At 54.9% G+C, this 17,178-nt stretch overlaps 1 protein-coding gene across 1 annotated transcript in view; it reads left to right on the forward strand.

The window, feature by feature from the left end:
• Positions 1 to 17,178, forward strand: part of UNC13A (unc-13 homolog A) — a 122,489-nt gene that overhangs the window by 23,006 nt on the left and 82,305 nt on the right. The window lies entirely within an intron of this gene.

Genomic DNA, 17,178 nt, shown 5'->3' on the forward strand with positions numbered 1-17,178 from the left:
AGAGGCAGGGAGTTTGCTGTCGAAGGGAGGAGCCTGCTCAGAAGCTGCTCTCTCTGCTCCCAGGATGAATGGTAGCCCTCAGGTGTTCCTTCCTGGGGCTGGGCCTGTGACTCTGAGCCACAATGGCAAATGCTCAGCTCCCACTTTTGGCTCCTTGATTTCCAGTGTGGTAGCCAGCCCCCAGCAGCTCCCGGTTTTCTCAGTGGGGGCCAGGTGAGAGGGGGATTCGCCCCTGTTCTCAATGGGAGCTGACTGGCTCCTGAGCAATGGAGGAAGCGTTGGTCACTCCATGTACGTGCCTCAAGCGGGAGCTGAGCTCCTCTGAAAATTGGGCTCCGGTTATGGGAACGGCGCGCTTTCAAATCCAGCCTTCGGGGGGTGGCTGGGGGGCAACGTGCCAGGCGCTGCAAGCAGGGAGACATGGATGGTCAGGATGTCTTCATGCTGAGCTGGTGTTAGACACTCCTGGATGCTGTGGATCGAGGCTGGCCTTTGCCAAAGTGGCCTCTGATTTTGGGTGCCCAGCTGGCGGCTCCTCTGGGGCATCCCAAAGGAGCAGCCCTTTCTGGCAAGGCGGGCAGGACTGCAGGGCAGTGCTTCCTGGCCACTGTGTTTGAAGGGGCGGGGGCCGGTATATTTTTCCTCAATGGCTCAGGAACTCAAATGAGCCGCACAGAAAATACTCTGAAATGGGGGGGCTCAGGGTCCAGTTATATTGTTATAAACAGACTTTTAAGCTGTATGAGCCGTCTTTGTCCGACTCCAGCGTCCTGCTTGTGCGGCGTTGATGTGTGGTGCTATGCGACTCGATTCCAGGCACTCAGACAATCCCCGTTAGGAGCTCTGCACCCAGATGGGGAGCTTTTTGCTTTCATGTGCCTCTGTCCCACCTCCATTCCACCGCAGAGAGAGGAAATGAATTTCCAGCTGGGCTCTGTAGCCTTTTTACCACCATAAAGACTCGCTTGGATTATCTGTCTCTTAAGCTGAAGGGATGCTGTCAAGATAAAACCCTTCCTCCCTTAGAAAAAGGATCTCTACCCATGTGGCTAATGGCCCGATCCTGTCATCAGGTGTCAGCAGAGTCATGTCAAAGTCCACAGAGACATGCAGACTTCCAACTGCAGGATCAGGACCTAGATGGTTAAACTGGAAGGATTTTTCAAAATGTAACTGGCTTCTCACTGTTTCTGCTGTTTGTTTACTTCTTGCACTTCTCTCAGCCTGGAGGGGGAAACTTGCCTGGTCTGTTTCACTTTTGCAGATAGTCAAGTTTCACTCTCTGGTTCTTTTGCGCTGGCCCCAGACTTTTGTGGGTGGATTCAGGTCATGGCAGGGAAATGTTGGCCAATCTATTGGGAGGGCTTTTAATTGCCTCATCAATTACCTCTATATTATTGTCGTTCCTCAGCTAAAAGAGAAGGCTGGATTCCAGGAATTTAGCCGTCAGCCTGGCACTGGGGCAGCCTGTTCAGGGTAGGCTAGTTTTGGGGAGAGTCACACGCTCTCCCCAGCCACACAGAGTTTGGTGAATAACTTCAAGGTGAGACAGGGTGGCCTAGTGGTTAGAACCAAGGGCTGGCACTGGGAGTCCTGACTTTGCTTCCCAGCTGTGGCTGGGGGTGGGGGGTACATGAATGAGTGGCTCAAATGCTCCGTGCCTCAGTTTCCCCATCAGGAAAATGGGTGACTGTAACCATAATAATCCATCCTTCCTTCCGACAGGGTGGAGTAGATGTTTCTGAAGTGCCTTGAGATCCTCAGATGAAAGTCAGTCTGGGAAGGGCCAATTTATTAGTGCGACTGAGGGACGGCTGCCTGGTGTGCAATATTCCTGATCCTCCGGTGGCCCTAGGGTTAGGACACCTTGGAGTCCACCTAGCGTATGCCCGGCTGCTCCCACGAAGCAGGCCCAGGGCTGCTGAAGGAGACTGATTAGTGTAGCAGCCCGCTTCGCACAGTCGCTGACCCCCTCCCAAGCTGGCAGCCAGCGATAAGCAGCTGGCTAGCTGTGAAGCTTTGAAATAAAATTCCCTTTGAGATTGCAAAGGGCTATTTCAGGCCCGTTCTAGTCACCTTGGTTTTCTTTTCAGATCACAAAGGTCCCCTCCCCTCCCTTCATTATTTCCTCCTTTTCCAGCTGGAAACCCTGTTGGGGGCCATTTCCCTGAGCTGAGATACAGAACTGCGAGCAGGCACCTGGCCCAGCCTGAGACGATGGCCATTGAGATCAGGGTGAAGACGCCCCCTGACTTCAGCCTTCCCACCTCCTTGGGGTCAAATGCCACGTCTTGTGCAGCGAGAGAGACCCCCCTCTCACCCGGCCCTGCAGCAGAGGGGAAGGCACCGGGAGCTGCAAGCCGAGGTCTCCCCAGTATCTCTGAGCACTCGGTAGCCAAGGCCCTGCCTGTTTGGTAGCTCGCAGAGGTTGGAAGAGGTCACTCCAGGCAGAGCTGGGAATGGGAGCCAGGTCTCTGATGTGACAGACAAACCACATCTGCTTTGCCCGCTGCCGCTCAAAGAAATGACTCTATGATGTGTGTGTGTGGGGGGGGGGGTCTCTCTCCGGTGTCCAGAGTAAACATAAGGGTTTGTGAGTCTGTTTCTGCCTCCGTGCTGGCCAGGATGCCTGCTCCGATGTGAAGATCCAGGGATCCCAGCTTCGAGGCCTGTAGGAGACGCAGATGGGGACACGGTCCCCCTGGGTCTGTGCTGTTTCTAACCACCAGACCGTCCCGGGATGCCTCGAGAGGCTGGAGGAAGCTGCACTTGTGCCTCCCACCAGGCTCTGTTTTCCTGTGGGGCAGGTGGGGAGAGCTGGGAGGGTTCTGGGAGGAGGGAGAAAGAGACTGTGGGGAGAGAGAAAGAGGGGGGCTGGGAGGGGTGAGGCTGAGAGGATGGGGGACTCTGAGGGGGTGAGGTTGGGGGGCTGGGAGGGGTGAGGATGGGGGGGTCTGAGAGGGAACAGCTTGTGATTGGGACAGGCTCTGAAGGGGGGGGTGAGGCTGGGGGGCTCTGAGGGGGTGAAGTTGGGGGGCTGGGAGGGGTGAGGCTGGGGTCCAGAGAGAGGCGAGCCTTGGGAGAAGGTACAGCGCGTGGTAGCTGAGAGGAGGGGGCAGCATAGGGGTCTAGGGGGGGTCAGGGGGAGCCTGCAAGCAGAGAGCAGACGCTGTGAGGGTTAGCAAGGCTGGGAATGCCTCTGGCTCTCTGGAGGCTGCAGCAGTCCAGGCCAGGAGCCAGGCAAAGGTGGCACCCCAGGGTAAGAGGCAGGGGGCCAGGGAGAGGGGAGGAAATCTGATGAGGTTCAATAAGGATAAGTGAAGGGTCCTGCACTTAGGATGGAAGAATCCAATGCACCGCTACAGACTAGGGACCGAGTGGCTCGGCAGCAGTTCTGCGGAAAAGGACCTAGGGGTGACAGTGGATGAGAAGCTGGATATGAGTCAGCAGTGTGCCCTTGTTGCCAAGAAGGCCAATGGCATTTTGGGATGTATAAGTAGGGGCATAGCGAGCAGATCGAGGGACGTGATCGTTCCCCTCTATTCGACATTGGTGAGGCCTCATCTGGAGTACTGTGTCCAGTTTTGGGCCCCACACTTCAAGAAGGATGTGGATAAATTGGAGAGAGTCCAGCGAAGGGCAACAAAAATGATTAGCAAAAAGAAAAGGAGGACTTGTGGCACCTTAGAGACTAACCAATTTATTAGAGCATAAGCTTTCGTGAGCTACAGCTCACTTCTCTAATAAATTGGTTAGTCTCTAAGGTGCCACAAGTCCTCCTTTTCTTTTTGCGAATACAGACTAACACGGCTGTTACTCTGAAACCTGTAAAAATGATTAGGGGTCTAGAACACATGACTTATGAGGAGAGGCTGAGGGAGCTGGGATTGTTTAGCCTGCAGAAGAGAAGAATGAGGGGGGATTTGATAGCTGCTTTCAACTACCTGAAAGGGGGTTCCAAAGAGGATGGCTCTAGACTGTTCTCAATGGTGGCAGATGACAGAACGAGGAGTAATGGTCTCAAGTTGCAGTGGGGGAGGTTTAGATTGGATATTAGGAAAAACTTTTTCACTAAGAGGGTGGTGAAACACTGGAATGCGTTACCTAGGGAGGTGGTGGAATCTCCTTCCTTAGAGGTTTTTAAGGTCAGGCTTGACAAAGCCCTGGCTGGGATGATTTAACTGGGAATTGGTCCTGCTTCGAGCAGGGGGTTGGACTAGATGACCTTCAGGGGTCCCTTCCAACCCTGATATTCTATGATTCTATGAGAGCTGGGGCCTTGGGAGGCGACAAGGGAAGCCTGTTGGGGAATGCAATGAAGGGGGCTTGGCTTGTGGGGCTGCAGGGGCATGTCTCTGTCCCCCTCCCCCAACACCTCCCAGCTCCCATCGTTCGCAGATGCCCAGCGTGCTCTGGGTCTGCACTGACTGGGCCTGGTGCGTTACCGGGCGAGTCCAGAGTGCTGGTCTGGAAGATGGAGGGGGCCTTCCCGGGACGATACACTGCTCAGTGTGCAAGGGGTCTGTCTGCTTCTGTGTCTGCATCACAGGGGCCCCCTCCGGTCCCCTTAGGCCAGTGGGCAATTGAGCCAGAGAGGGTGCCAGCCACATGCTGTGCCTCCATCCAAGCAGCCAGAGAATTGACCCCTCCCTCTTCCTCCTCCTCTGGCATGCTGACTTGTGTCTCTTGCACATCTGGGCCTTTTGCAGAGTGCTTTGGATTGTGCATCAAATTATTTCTTCCCAAGTAGGAGGCTCATGAAAATGCATCACTTTCCAGGAAACGAAATGCACTTGCAAAAACTGGCATCACCTCCGAGAGAGCCTTTAAGCCATCCGAAAAGGGACGGCTCTTCCGGTTAATGAGATCCTGTCAGATCCGATTTGGCCCCAGCTTTCGCTTTTGTACAAATTTTAAACGTTGGCAGGAGCTAAGCTCTCTAGAAATGGCTCTGGGGTTATTTTAAATTCCAGTGGAAACAGAGTCAAGTCTTTAAGGAACTCCCCACAGTTAAGCCTCCCCCTGTAGCATTTGCGACCCAACCACTGCAGCCTTGTGCAGGTGCCCGAGAAGCTGAAAGGAGACTAGCTCGAAACCCCAAACGAGCTCGAGGGGTTCGAAGTCCAGTCCTGGGCATGTATTTTGCAGAGCAGCGATCAAGAGCTAACCCTGTTTCATGTAGGTAACATGGCTCCGAGTGGATTTTGTGGGCGAGAGGGCGACAGCTTTTTAAAAATTCAGGGTAACATTTTCCGAAGCACCAAAATGAGCCAAGCTCCATTGAGAGTTGGCGAAAGTCCTTACGGGATGGTTTTTGTGCTGATGAAAGGGGATGGACCGGGAGCCCTGGAGACTGACTACATGGCATGGGTACTGTCTGGCAAGCGATGCCCCTCACTATCAATGTGACTTGCGAGGGACCCACCGCTAGAGCACATCAGTCTCTTCTCAACAGAAGCTGCCAACAAAGGGACCAATCAATGCCAGCTACGACGGGTCCTGGAGAACAGGTGAGACTCACCATCTCCTCTCCCATAGGACACAGCTCCCGGGGCTGCCCGTCTTTCTCCACCAACCCTGAATCGGACTGAGTCATCTTGACAGAGCCAGGGGTGTTGGGATTCTACCCCCCACGCCCAGGACTGCCTTTCTGAGCCCAATATACAGGGCGATCTTTTGCAGACGGCCAGGGCTTGTCTACATGGCCCTGCAGTTCGTCCTGGGGGGGTGATCGGCAGTTTGTTGTGCTGGAACTGCACTATGTGAACTTGGCCGGTGCGAAGTAAAAGGTACCTAGTTTGCATTGCATTGCATAGTTTGCATTGTCCTGTCTAAAGAGCCTCCACTCCGTGGGCGTTCCCATGGCTAATGCCAGGCAGGAAATGTTCATCCAGTTTTCCATAAGAAAATGCCATTTAGACTAAGCCAGTTTTTTTCACAGCATCGTATGGATGTTGATGAAATTTCTCTGAAATGGGAATTCCAATATTTGACCAGCTCTGGCTACGACAAACTCTGGTTTTAAAAGGCTGGTAAACTGGCAAGTCACAATAACTAATCTGAGGCTGAAATTCACCTCCCTCGGCCTTGACACACACACACACACACACCCCTACCCCGGAGGGGTTGGGGTTTGTACAAAGTTTAGAAGAATATGCTTTGGCTGATTGCTTAAGCCCTGTGCATTAGAAAGAAACCGATTAACCAGTTTGGGAGAGAGGCCATGTGTGTGTGTGTGTGATTCAAGAACACAAGAACATCTTGAATCTGTGAAACAAAAGGCAACTTGGCAGTAGCCCAATCTGTAATAGGGTCTAATTACTTTAGGAGCTTTGCAAAAGAACGACAAAGCCGCCTGGTTCCTGAGCCTTAACATTTAGCTGCTGGGCCTGGGGCTGTAACTTTCCTGGAATTTTCCTACCAACTTTTCCCAGCGTGCTGCGTTACAGACATGCTGCCCCCACAGTGTGTGATCTCCAAGGCACAGGAAAGAACCAGGGCATGTTTACAAGAGAAGAAGAATGGTCTTGTGGCTTACAGCAATGCTTAGCTGCTAGTGCTTATCCATAGAGCTCAAAGCACTTTACAAAGGAGGTCTGCATTATCCCCATTTTACAGATGGGGACACTGGGAGGGTAAGTGGCATGCCCAATCCCACCCAGCAAATCAGTGGCAGAGCTGGGAATTGACCCCAGCTCTCAGTCCAGTGCTCTCCTTGCGAGGCCACAGTGTCTCCCTGGAGGAAGTAGATCGAGACTCAGGAGAACTCAGAGCATGACCTTTGGCAAGAGACTAAGGGCCAGGTTTTCCACAATGCTCAGCACGTGGGTGCTCTTTGGAGAACCAGGCCCCGGTTGTGGGTGTTGAGCCCCTGAAAGTTTGGCCCCCGGAGAGCTGGCAAAAATGTGGCCCCACAAATGTGACCAGATTTTGAAATGTCTCAGCACCCAGTGTGGCATCTGATGTTCAGGAAATTTGACCCCAAATTTGCACCTCTATAAACAGCCCTTCCTTGCTCTGTGTTGTCTATTTCACTTGTAAACCCTTCTCACTCACACAGGTGGAACTCCATGGGATCCAGTGGAGTTATTCCTGATTTACACCCAGTGTAACTGAGAGCAGACTCCAGCCCCCAAGGCTGGCAGGGAGCAGAGAACCAAACCCTATAGAAGCTGCCCAGAACCCCTGTGCCAAATCCTCCCGGGCTGTGAAGGGTTTGAAATAAAGATGCAGGTCGAAAGCTGGGATTTGTGGCTGAGGGCTTTGTTTCCTTTGGCCCAGCTCCTCCCTTCCATTGCAGCAGGGCATGTTGTGCTGCTCTTTCCCTGCTGAGTGGCAGAGCTGTGACAGCGTCTGGGTGGAGAGTGGCTGCCACGTGTCCACCCCAGAAGTGGCTGCGTGTTGGCAATGGATGATAGTGATTTTTATACATGTCCTAGGCCTGATTCTGATCCTACTTACCTCAGGGTGCAAATCAGGAGTAAGTCAGTGGGCGTACACTAGGGGCTGGTCTGCTCCAGGAACTTACATGGGCCTGGCTACAGCTTCTCAGGGCACCGGATTACCTACAGCGATGGGAGAACCCCCTCCAGTAGTGTCTACATTGAAGCACTCCAGCTGGGGCACTGTTGGGCTTGATTCTGATCTGTGTTACCCTGGTGTAAATCAGGAGTAACTCCACTCCAGACAGTGGCGGTTCACACCGGTATAAGGCTGATGTGACAGCAGAGTCTGTCCCCCTGTGTCAAGGGAAGTTATGCTCATTGCTTAGGCTTGGGCAGCCGTGCCGCTCAGCGGGGTGACGTACCCACACCCCAGCTGATGTGCTCCCCAGACACAAACCCCAGTGCAGACACAGTTATGTCGACGGAAGAGGGGTTCTAACACCATTCGGGAAGGTGGGTGTGTGCTGCTTCGGCACCAGGTTGGGGCACAGGCCACGTAGTGCAGATGTACCTTTAATGGGCCCTTCGTCTTAGTTATGGAGAGGCCTTGGGGTCTCACTGTCCTTTCACCCCACTTTTACAGCTGTGTCACTCCCCTATTCCAACTGGCGCTGCTCCTGCTGTATCTTAGCTCAGACTCAGACGCTTCTGAGCGCCGCAGGTAAAAGCCCCTTGCGGTGGACTGCGTTAAAGCCCCGAGGGGCCTCACAGCTTAGTGTTTGGAGGCCGTTTCAGATAAGACCTCACCCCTGTAGGTCTTGTATGCTCTGCATGGACATTAAAGATCCCACAGACCTCCATAAGAGCTTGGTTTCGCAGCTGGAACTCTCACTCTGTGCTGAGAACTAGATGTCCACCCCAGAGACGGTTGCATTTCAGCAGTGAGTGAAGTGACTCCATGTGCATGTAACTCATAAAGTGCTTTGGAAGGGTCCTTGGGGCTGGGACGTATACCATGGTAGGGCCTGAAACAATGTGCCAGGCCTGCTGGAAGCTAGCAGAATCTGAGGAATTTTGGGTCAGTGCGAAGCGTCGGACCCGCCTCTCGTGGGAGTTCTGCTCTCTGGCAGCAATGTACAGAATCAGGCCCTCACATCCGAGGGCACATCCTGAGCGGGTGTAAATCCACTGAACGGAAAGGAACTGAGAGCACAGAGCTCAGGGAGCAATTTGTCTCTCACCAATCCCAATGTAAATCAGGAGTAACTCCACTGAAATCTATCATGTAAACTGGTGTGAGAGCAGAATCAGGCCTCTGATCTCGAAACTTGCCCTTTGTAAAACAGGGACCATGTTATCAGGAGGCAGAAAAGGTTGGTTTCGGGGACAGAAGCCAACTGCAGACAGCAGGCCAGATCTGCAGCTGGTGTAAAGTGGCGTATGTAATGAAGTGGGACTGTTCTTAATGTTTTCTCTGAATAGTGTGGGGGTGCCTCGGTTTCCCCTATGCAGTTCTTAAGTATCTAGGTGGTGGGATAAGGGTGTATGATCGTTGCAGAGCCCTAGAGGGCAGGTGTGTGCAGGGGTCTGGACACAGAGAATGGCCGACACCCTGTTTCCTGGCAACTAATGGCCTGGCCCTTCCCCCCTGCAAGGTGAGAGCTAAAGGGTTGGAGAACAAAGGAATCCGGTGACCTCCTGGCCCAGGAAAGGGACAAAGCCCAGGGGAGGAGGGGCTGGAGGGAGACATGGAGTGAAGTGCAGACGGGGTTGTCTGGCTCACTGCCCCCCAAAATGGACCCAGCTGAGGGGTCCTGTTCTCTGTACCTACAAGCTCTGTGTTAGACCATGTTCCTGTCTTCTAATAAACCTTCTGTTTTACTGGCTGGCTGAGAGTCACGTCTGACTGCGGAGTTGGGGGGCAGGACCCTCTGGCTTCCCCAGGACCGCGCCTGAGCGGACTCGCTGTGGGAAGCGCACGGAGGGGCAGAGGATGCTGAATGCTCCGAGGTCAGACCCAGGAAGGTGGAAGCCGTGTGAGCTGTTTCCCCTGCAGACAGGCTGCTCCCCGAGAGGAGTCTTCCCCAGAGTCCTGCCTGGCTGCGTAGGGAGCAGTTCCAGAGCATCGCCCAGGGACTCCGTGACAGCATAGCTCCAGTGACTTCACTGGGGATCTGGCCCAGCCGCAGAGACAGGGAAGACGGGGGTGGGGGGGGGCTGTCAGTTACAAACAGTTCCTCAATGAATTGATTTTCCCTTTGAAAGCAGCGGAAGGAGTTGTGTCTCTGGGATTTAGCTCACGAGCGGTGATGGCTCAAAACTGGGTCAGTGGCTTTTACGCGGGTTGAACGTGCTGCCCGGAGAACGAGATTTAACCCTCGCTCCCAGGCAGGCCAGAACTGGGCCACCGATTTCACAGCAGCTCCTGCGTGTCCTGGGGGCGAGGAGAGGCTGATGCGGCTCCCGGCACATATCCGGGCATAAGGCCGTGGGCTGAGCAGATCCACAGGGCCTTGTGCTGCCTCTTGCTTGCCCTCCCCTCGGGCTCCTCCGATTTACATGAGGGTAAGAGAGAGGAGACTCGCCTTGCTGACGCCGATCTCCGCTGTCGCTCCACTGAGGCGCAGTGGGTGATCTCAGCCCAGTGTAGCCAGCCCCAGCATCCTCTCCCAGTAATGGTCGGGCCAGGGGAGCCTGCGTCCATCAGGAATAGCTCCTGGGACCGGCGTGGAGTCACCAGGGCTCCGGCTGACCTCTGAAGAGGGCCGCAGCCGCATGGGAGGCTCACCCAAGCCTGTGTGTCCGCACACCCTACCCGCAGAGAGCCCCCAGCATGGCCAAGCACTGGAAGGATCCTGCTGGTGGCAGATGCTCTTCCAGTCCCACCATCCTCTTGCTGGGGAGGGACCCCGGGACACGGTGGCGGGGGGGGGGGGGCGATGCAGAAAGAATGCGCTGTCTCTGGAGTGACAACCCTGCCCCCGGCACTGCAGCTCCCTTAACCCTGCTGGGTTACGCGTCTCCCCGTGGCGGGGGAGGCCAGGCTCCCCCAGACAGATGCACGACGAGCCAGCAGTGGGTGGGGCCCGGCGCATCGCACGCAGCGGCTAAGAGGATGTGATGTGTCAACCGGCGGGGTGGATCTGCTGTGACAGGCCCTGGGGGACCTCGGCAAGTGGAAGAGCCTGGTGCACAGAGGTTGCCGGCGGCAGGTCTCGTCCCCTCGCCGGGATCTTTCTTGCATGAGGACGCCCCTGCTCCCAGGGTGTTCAACAGGGATGGGTCCAGACAGCAGCTCTGTCTATGCGCCGGGTGACTGCATCACCTGCTTCCTCAAACCCACTCGGGGAACTTCCAGGAGACCCCTTGCAGGTCTGACGAACACTCTGGAATGAGACCGACCAGGACACCTGGGTTCTTAGACCCAGCTCTGCTGCTCACTCGTGGTTGGGCCAGTCCCTGCCCCTCTCTGTGCCTCAGTTTCCCTGTTTTTAAACTAGGTGCGATAAACTCTTTGTTCCCTCCCATGGCTCTCGGGGGACAGTATGAGCTCTAGACACACACACACACACACACACACAGAGGAGTGCACAACCTCACTGTTTCTCTTCCGGTATTTCCCCAGTGGCAGGAGCGTTACATCCTAGCCTTCACGGGGAGCTGCGGGAGTTGGCTGCCCGTCCTTGGGATGTGGCAGGCTGACTGGCCCCCCAGCCTCCTTCATTTAATCCTCATCTGAATGCAGTGAGGTTTCAGCCCCACATAACTAACCCAGCACCTGCCTCCAAGTTCCTGTAGCGTCCGCAGCCGAGCTGGTTCCCCGCGTTCAGCCTTGCTGTTTAGATCCTGCCGCTTTAAAGGGAGCGAAGGCCTAGGGCTGGGGAGGGACAGAAACCAGTGGGAGCCAGGGGCCGGCAAGGCAGGAACAGGGCAGCTGCATGCCTGGGTTTGGGGACAGGGTAAGAGATGAGCTATTGATGAGCTAGGCTGGGTGAAGCCACTGCCGGCCTCTGGGAGCAGTTCACACAGTCGGGGCTGCTCTGCGCTCGCTCCAGACGGCTCAGCCACATGCAGGGGAGTTTCCTCACTGCTGCCGAGGCTGTCTTGGCATTCGAGGATTGGGACTGCGGGGCAGGGCTCAGATGGAGAAAGAACTGGGGGGGATGGGGGCAGTGTTCTTGGGTCTTGTCTGCCCTGCCCTTGGTTGTCTGCAGTCTTGTAGCTGTGTCTGTCCCAGGATGTTGGAGCGACAAGGTGGGTGAAGGAATAGCTGTAGCTGGGCCAAGACAGGGTATTACCTCGCCCCCCCCTCTGCCCCCCCAGCCCCTGCCACTGCTTAGCTTTCAAGTGGCGCTGTTCAGCCATGGATATCAGAGCCCTTTGCTCTATCCCCATTTTAGAGACGGAGAAACTGAGGCACAGAGAGGGGAAGTGACTGGCCCAAGGTCACTCAGCAGCTGAGCGGTAGAGCTGGGAGCAGGTCACAGGGCGCCAGAGAGCTGGAACAGGGCCCTGGCTGCCTCCTTCAAGGCTATTGCTCTGATGGGTGTGACTAGCGTTCCAACAGCCACATCACCCAGCCCTGCTCCAGGAAGGGTCAGGCGACAGTGGTCAATGCCCAGGCATCCGGGGGAGGCTTTCGAAGGCCTGCTACAGGCTCAGCTGCAGGGAGAGGGTACAGAACAGCTGGCAAGTCCTAGGCTTGTGCTGGGGTGTGAGTGCGTGGTTACAGTCACAGGGGTGGAGGTCCTGGCCATGGAAAGAGAGCGCCGAGCCATGTGTTTCCCTTGCACCGAGGAGCCCAATCCCCTGCACTCCAGCCACTCATGACTCCGTCTGACCTGAGTGCTTAGCCAACGTTCATGTGCCTGGGGGTTGTTTCGGGGAGGAGGAGAAACTGATGATGAAGTCAGGTATTTCTTGGATGCAATTGGGGTTCTGCACAAAGAATGTACAAAGTCTGTTTCCCTGAACACAGCCGGAATCGAACAGCGAGAGACAGCTTCTTTGCTCACAACCCCACGCCCCCTTCAGCCAGTACTTTGCCCAAAAGCTCTCCCCGTTAGCTTTTTCTCAGGGCCACACTCCCAGTGTTTCTGTGGCGGGTGCTTCTCTGCCACCTTCTTAGCGCTGCCTCTCTTTTACCCACATGCCAGCCTTCCCGAAACAATACCCCGTGAAACTCCTCCCATGTGGATCTGTGCTTTGGGTAGGGGGCTGTTACTGTTTCAGCTACCTGGTTCCGCAAAGGAGCTTGATTGTGGTTTCCATTTATCCCAGATGAAGGACAGTGTTTGCCACCCAACTGTTTCAACAAAGTTTCAACCCACAACACCCGGAACACCACTTCCCATTCACGCAGCTGGGATGGGCTGCCCCTCAGGTGGCTAGTCTGGGGCTGCTTCCCTGGAGCCAACCCCCCAGCTTTGCAGGGGTGCGGAGGCAGAGGGGAGACAGGGGAGCCCATGCAGGGGCCTGGCCGGTGTGTGTTAAAGATGAAGGCAGCACGCAGTGCAGGGGACTCGGGGAATGGCTGCAGCGTGACTCAGCTGTGGAGAGGCTGCGCTGGCTTGTCTTGCCGCGAAGGAGAGGCTGCAGATCAGGCGGCAGCCTCCCTGCCAGGCCTCGCTGTGAGTTTCGCTCTCATTGCACAAGCCGCTGATGCCAGTATCCTCCTTGGGTTTCCTCCAGCTGAGGCCCTGGCCCTCCAGCGGGCCTTTGGGAGCCCATCCTGCCGCCCAGGGATCTCCCAGCCGCTGCCGGCTAATCCTGGCCCTGTCTCGTGGTTCAATCCCGTCTCCCCACTCTCTAGCTCACGGCGCTCGGCTTCCCCCACCCCTGAGTGGCTGGTCTCTTGGCAGGAAGCTGATAAGAGCGTTTCCGACATGTTTCAACTCCTGCTTTCGCTCACTGGTTTCAAAGCCAGCCCCAGCCTGTGAGCTGTGTTGGGACTGCTCCGACTGCCCAGACGGGAACGGCTCTGTGGCTAGACTCCAGCCAGGTCCTGTGGCGACATGAGAGGCCGAGCTTCCTCTAGCCCAAAAGATCTCCTGAAAATCCCAGTGCCAGCTGGCCATGCCGCCCCGCCCTCTCTGCTAAAGCGTGATCCTTCCGGAGAGTGCTTTGGCCAGCATCACCATAAAATGCCTCAGATCAAGGGACTTCCCCTCTGCTCCTTAGGAGGCTCCTCCCCAAACTAGCTTTTCCCTGCTGGGCCGTGCTCCTAACTCTCACTCCAGTCTCAGGGCCCAACTCTCCTCTCCCTTGCTCTGCTGCAGATTGGCAGCACCTCCACGGAAGACCAGGGGAGTTTTGGCCGAGTACCTGATTTCGTTAGTGGAATTGTTCCCCGTTGCATATGAATCTCCTCTTGTGCAGGCACAGTTTTGTTCAATATCTTCATAAATGATCTGGAGGATGGTGTGGATTGCACTCTCAGCAAATTTGCGGATGATACTAAACTGGGAGGAGTGGTAGATACGCTGGAGGGCAGGGATAGGATACAGAGGGACCTAGACAAATTGGAGGATTGGGCCAAAAGAAATCTGATGAGGTTCAATAAGGATAAGTGCAAGGTCCTGCACTTAGGATGGAAGAACCCAATGCACAGCTACAGACTAGGGACCGAATGGCTCGGCAGCAGTTCTGCGGAAAAGGACCTAGGGGTGACAGTGGACGAGAAGCTGGATATGAGTCAACAGTGTGCCCTTGTTGCCAAGAAGGCCAATGGCATTTTGGGATGTATAAGTAGGGGCATTGCCAGCAGATCGAGGGACGTGATCGTCCCCCTCTATTCGACATTGGTGAGGCCTCATCTGGAGTACTGTGTCCAGTTTTGGGCCCCACACTACAAGAAGGATGTGGATAAATTGGAGAGAGTCCAGCGAAGGGCAACAAAAATGATTAGGGGTCTGGAACACATGACTTATGAGCAGAGGCTGAGGGAACTGGGATTGTTTAGTCTTCAGAAGAGAAGAATGAGGGGGGATTTGATAGCTGCTTTCAACTACCTGAGAGGTGGTTCCAGAGAGGATGGTTCTAGACTATTCTCAGTGGTAGAAGAGGACAGGACAAGGAGTAATGGTCTCAAGTTGCAGTGGGGGAGGTTTAGGTTGGATATTAGGAAAAACTTTTTCACTAGGAGGGTGGTGAAACACTGGAATGCGTTACCTAGGGAGGTGGTAGAATCTTCTTCCTTAGAAGTTTTTAAGGTCAGGCTTGACAAAGCCCTGGCTGGGATGATTTAATTGGGGATTGGTCCTGCTTTGAGCAGGGGGTTGGACTAGATGACCTCCTGTGGTCCCTTCCAACCCTGATATTCTATGATTCTATGATTCTATGAAATCCGTTACCTTCACCTGACTCGCTCCCTAAACGAGCTCCCCTGTGATTTAAAGACCAGGTGACGCATCCAGGATCTATTGCCTTCTGGGACCAACAGGAACTCACCATCATGTTGGAAGCAGTGATGGGAAAGCAAGACTCAGTCGTGCCCTTTAAGGTTTATTGAAGGAAACAAGGGGGCGGTGGGAGGGAATGAACCAGTCCCACTTGAACCCTCCACCCTCCTGCCAGGGAGCAGAAAGTTCGGCTTGTTACAGCTGGACTCGGCCTCAACTGCTGAGACGCGCCGGTGGGTTACCCAAATTCTGGGGAATATTTGCGGCCTCCTTTCTTACAACACAAACAGCATTTTCAGCAGGCCTAACCTAGGGCAGCTATCTAATGGGTCCTCAGGAGTGATTGTGGGGAAATGCTGGCACAAGGAAGGACTCGGTGAGAGAGAGCACAGTGGGTGTGTCTCGCCTGGTACAATCTGCACTGAGCTGAATGCACAAAGACAGCTGACTCCAGCAGACTCCTAGAAGTGTAAAAGGGGGTGGGAGGACAGGAAGTGGTTTGTCCCATCCCATGTGGGGATGAAGCCAAGAGCCTTCAACGTTTTTCATCTAAAAACAGGGGGGAAGAGAGGAGAGGAGAAAGTGCCCTAGCTCAGCAGTCAAGGGCTCATCTGGAAGTGGACTTTTACCTTGGCCATGTAGGCTATTCTGTGGCGGGTTTCTCCCCCGTGGAGTGAGTCTACTGTGATGAAGTGAGCTGTAGCTCACGAAAGCTTATGCTCAAATAAATCTGTTATTCTCTAAGGTGCCACAAGTCCTCCTTTTCTTACTGTGTATAAGTACTTAGCTATTCATTATGGCAGAGTATGAGAGAGATACTGACTCTGTAGCCCAGTGCTTGGGGCCCTGACCTCAGATGTGAGAGGTCCATGTTCCAATCCCTGTTTCTTCAACCTGGGTCCCTGCCCCCTCCAGGGAGTGCCCTTGCTACCAGGTTATTCTGGGGTCTCTCTTCGCTTCGGTACGGGACCTGCACAGAGCCTCATCAAACTCAGCCCTTTCCCAGGACAAGCTTTGTCTATTTCATCAAGACACTCCCGACTGGCGCCGCAGCAGGGCACGTGAAAGGAACTCACTAGCTAACCAGTGACATGCCACATTAGCATCCAGCGAGACACTGGCATTTCCTTTAGCAGCAGAGTGACGAAGTGGGACTGTTCTTAATGTTTTCTCTGAATAGTGTGGGGGTGCCTCAGTTTCCCCTCTGCAGTTCTTAAGTATCTAGGTGGTGGCGATAAGGGTGTATGATCACTGCAGAGCCCTAGAGGGCAGGTGCGTGCAGGGGTCTGGACACAGAGAATGGCCGACACCCTCTTTCCTGGCAACTGATGGCCTGGCCCTTCCCCCCTGCAAGGTGAGAGCTAAAGGGTTGGAGAACAAAGGAATCAGGTGACCTCCTGGCCGGGGAAAGAGACAAAGCCCAGAGGAGGAGGGGCTGGAGGGAGTTTCAGTTTGGGCCTGGCTGGGACATGGAGTGAAGTGCAGACGGGGTTGTCTGGCTCACTGCCCCCCCAAAATGGACCCAGCTGAGGGGTCCCATTCTCTGCACCTGCAAGCTCTGTTTTAGACCATGTTCCTGTCGTCTAATAAACCTTCTGTTTTACTGGCTGGCTGAGAGTCACGTCTGACTGCGGAGTTGGGGGGCAGGACCCTCTGGCTTCCCCAGGACCCCGCCTGAGCGGACTCGCTGTGGGAAGCGCACGGAGGGGCAGAGGATGCTGAATGCTCCGAGGTCAGACCCAGGAAGGTGGAAGTTGTGTGAGCTGTGTCCTGAAGACAGGCTGCTCACAGAAAGGCGACTGCCCCAGAGTCCTGACTGGGTTCGTAGGGAGCAGTTCCAGAGCATCGCCCGGGGACTCTGTGACAAGCAGCGTGCAGGAGAATCTGGTTCCTTTGATCTCGAGAGCAATGCCACATTAAAAGAGAAAAAGACTCCTTGTGCAGCACCAATTCTGCCAGTTTAGGATCTGGAGTTGTCTGGCCAGTATTGGGGCGGGGGATTTGGGGCAGGGACTGACTCTTAGTCGACCTGTGCACAGTGCCTAGAATGGTGGCGCCTCTAGGCTCTGCCCCCCTCCCCCATAACAATGCCTTCGCTAAGCGACTCATCTATCTCACAGAGCTTCTGCAAAGTTTAATTAGCATCTCTTTGACGCTTTGCTATCTGTGGCTGATGGGCGTTATTCCAGAGAGAGGCGGAGGAATTCCTGGCCCTGTCTATCCAGGAGAGAGCAGGGGTCCTCAAGTATCCTAGCCAGCCAGATGCGAGAATAGGTCTCATGACAAGATCGCAGCATCCACTCAACGCAGGCCTGGTGAGAAAGGTCCTTCTGAGCTCCTGCCATCAGCTCCCCCGTGCTCACTAGCACCAGACAACGCACCTCCCAGGACTT

This window comes from Lepidochelys kempii, chromosome 25 (genome assembly GCF_965140285.1).
Source record: "Lepidochelys kempii isolate rLepKem1 chromosome 25, rLepKem1.hap1, whole genome shotgun sequence".
Lineage (NCBI taxonomy): Eukaryota > Metazoa > Chordata > Testudines > Cheloniidae > Lepidochelys > Lepidochelys kempii.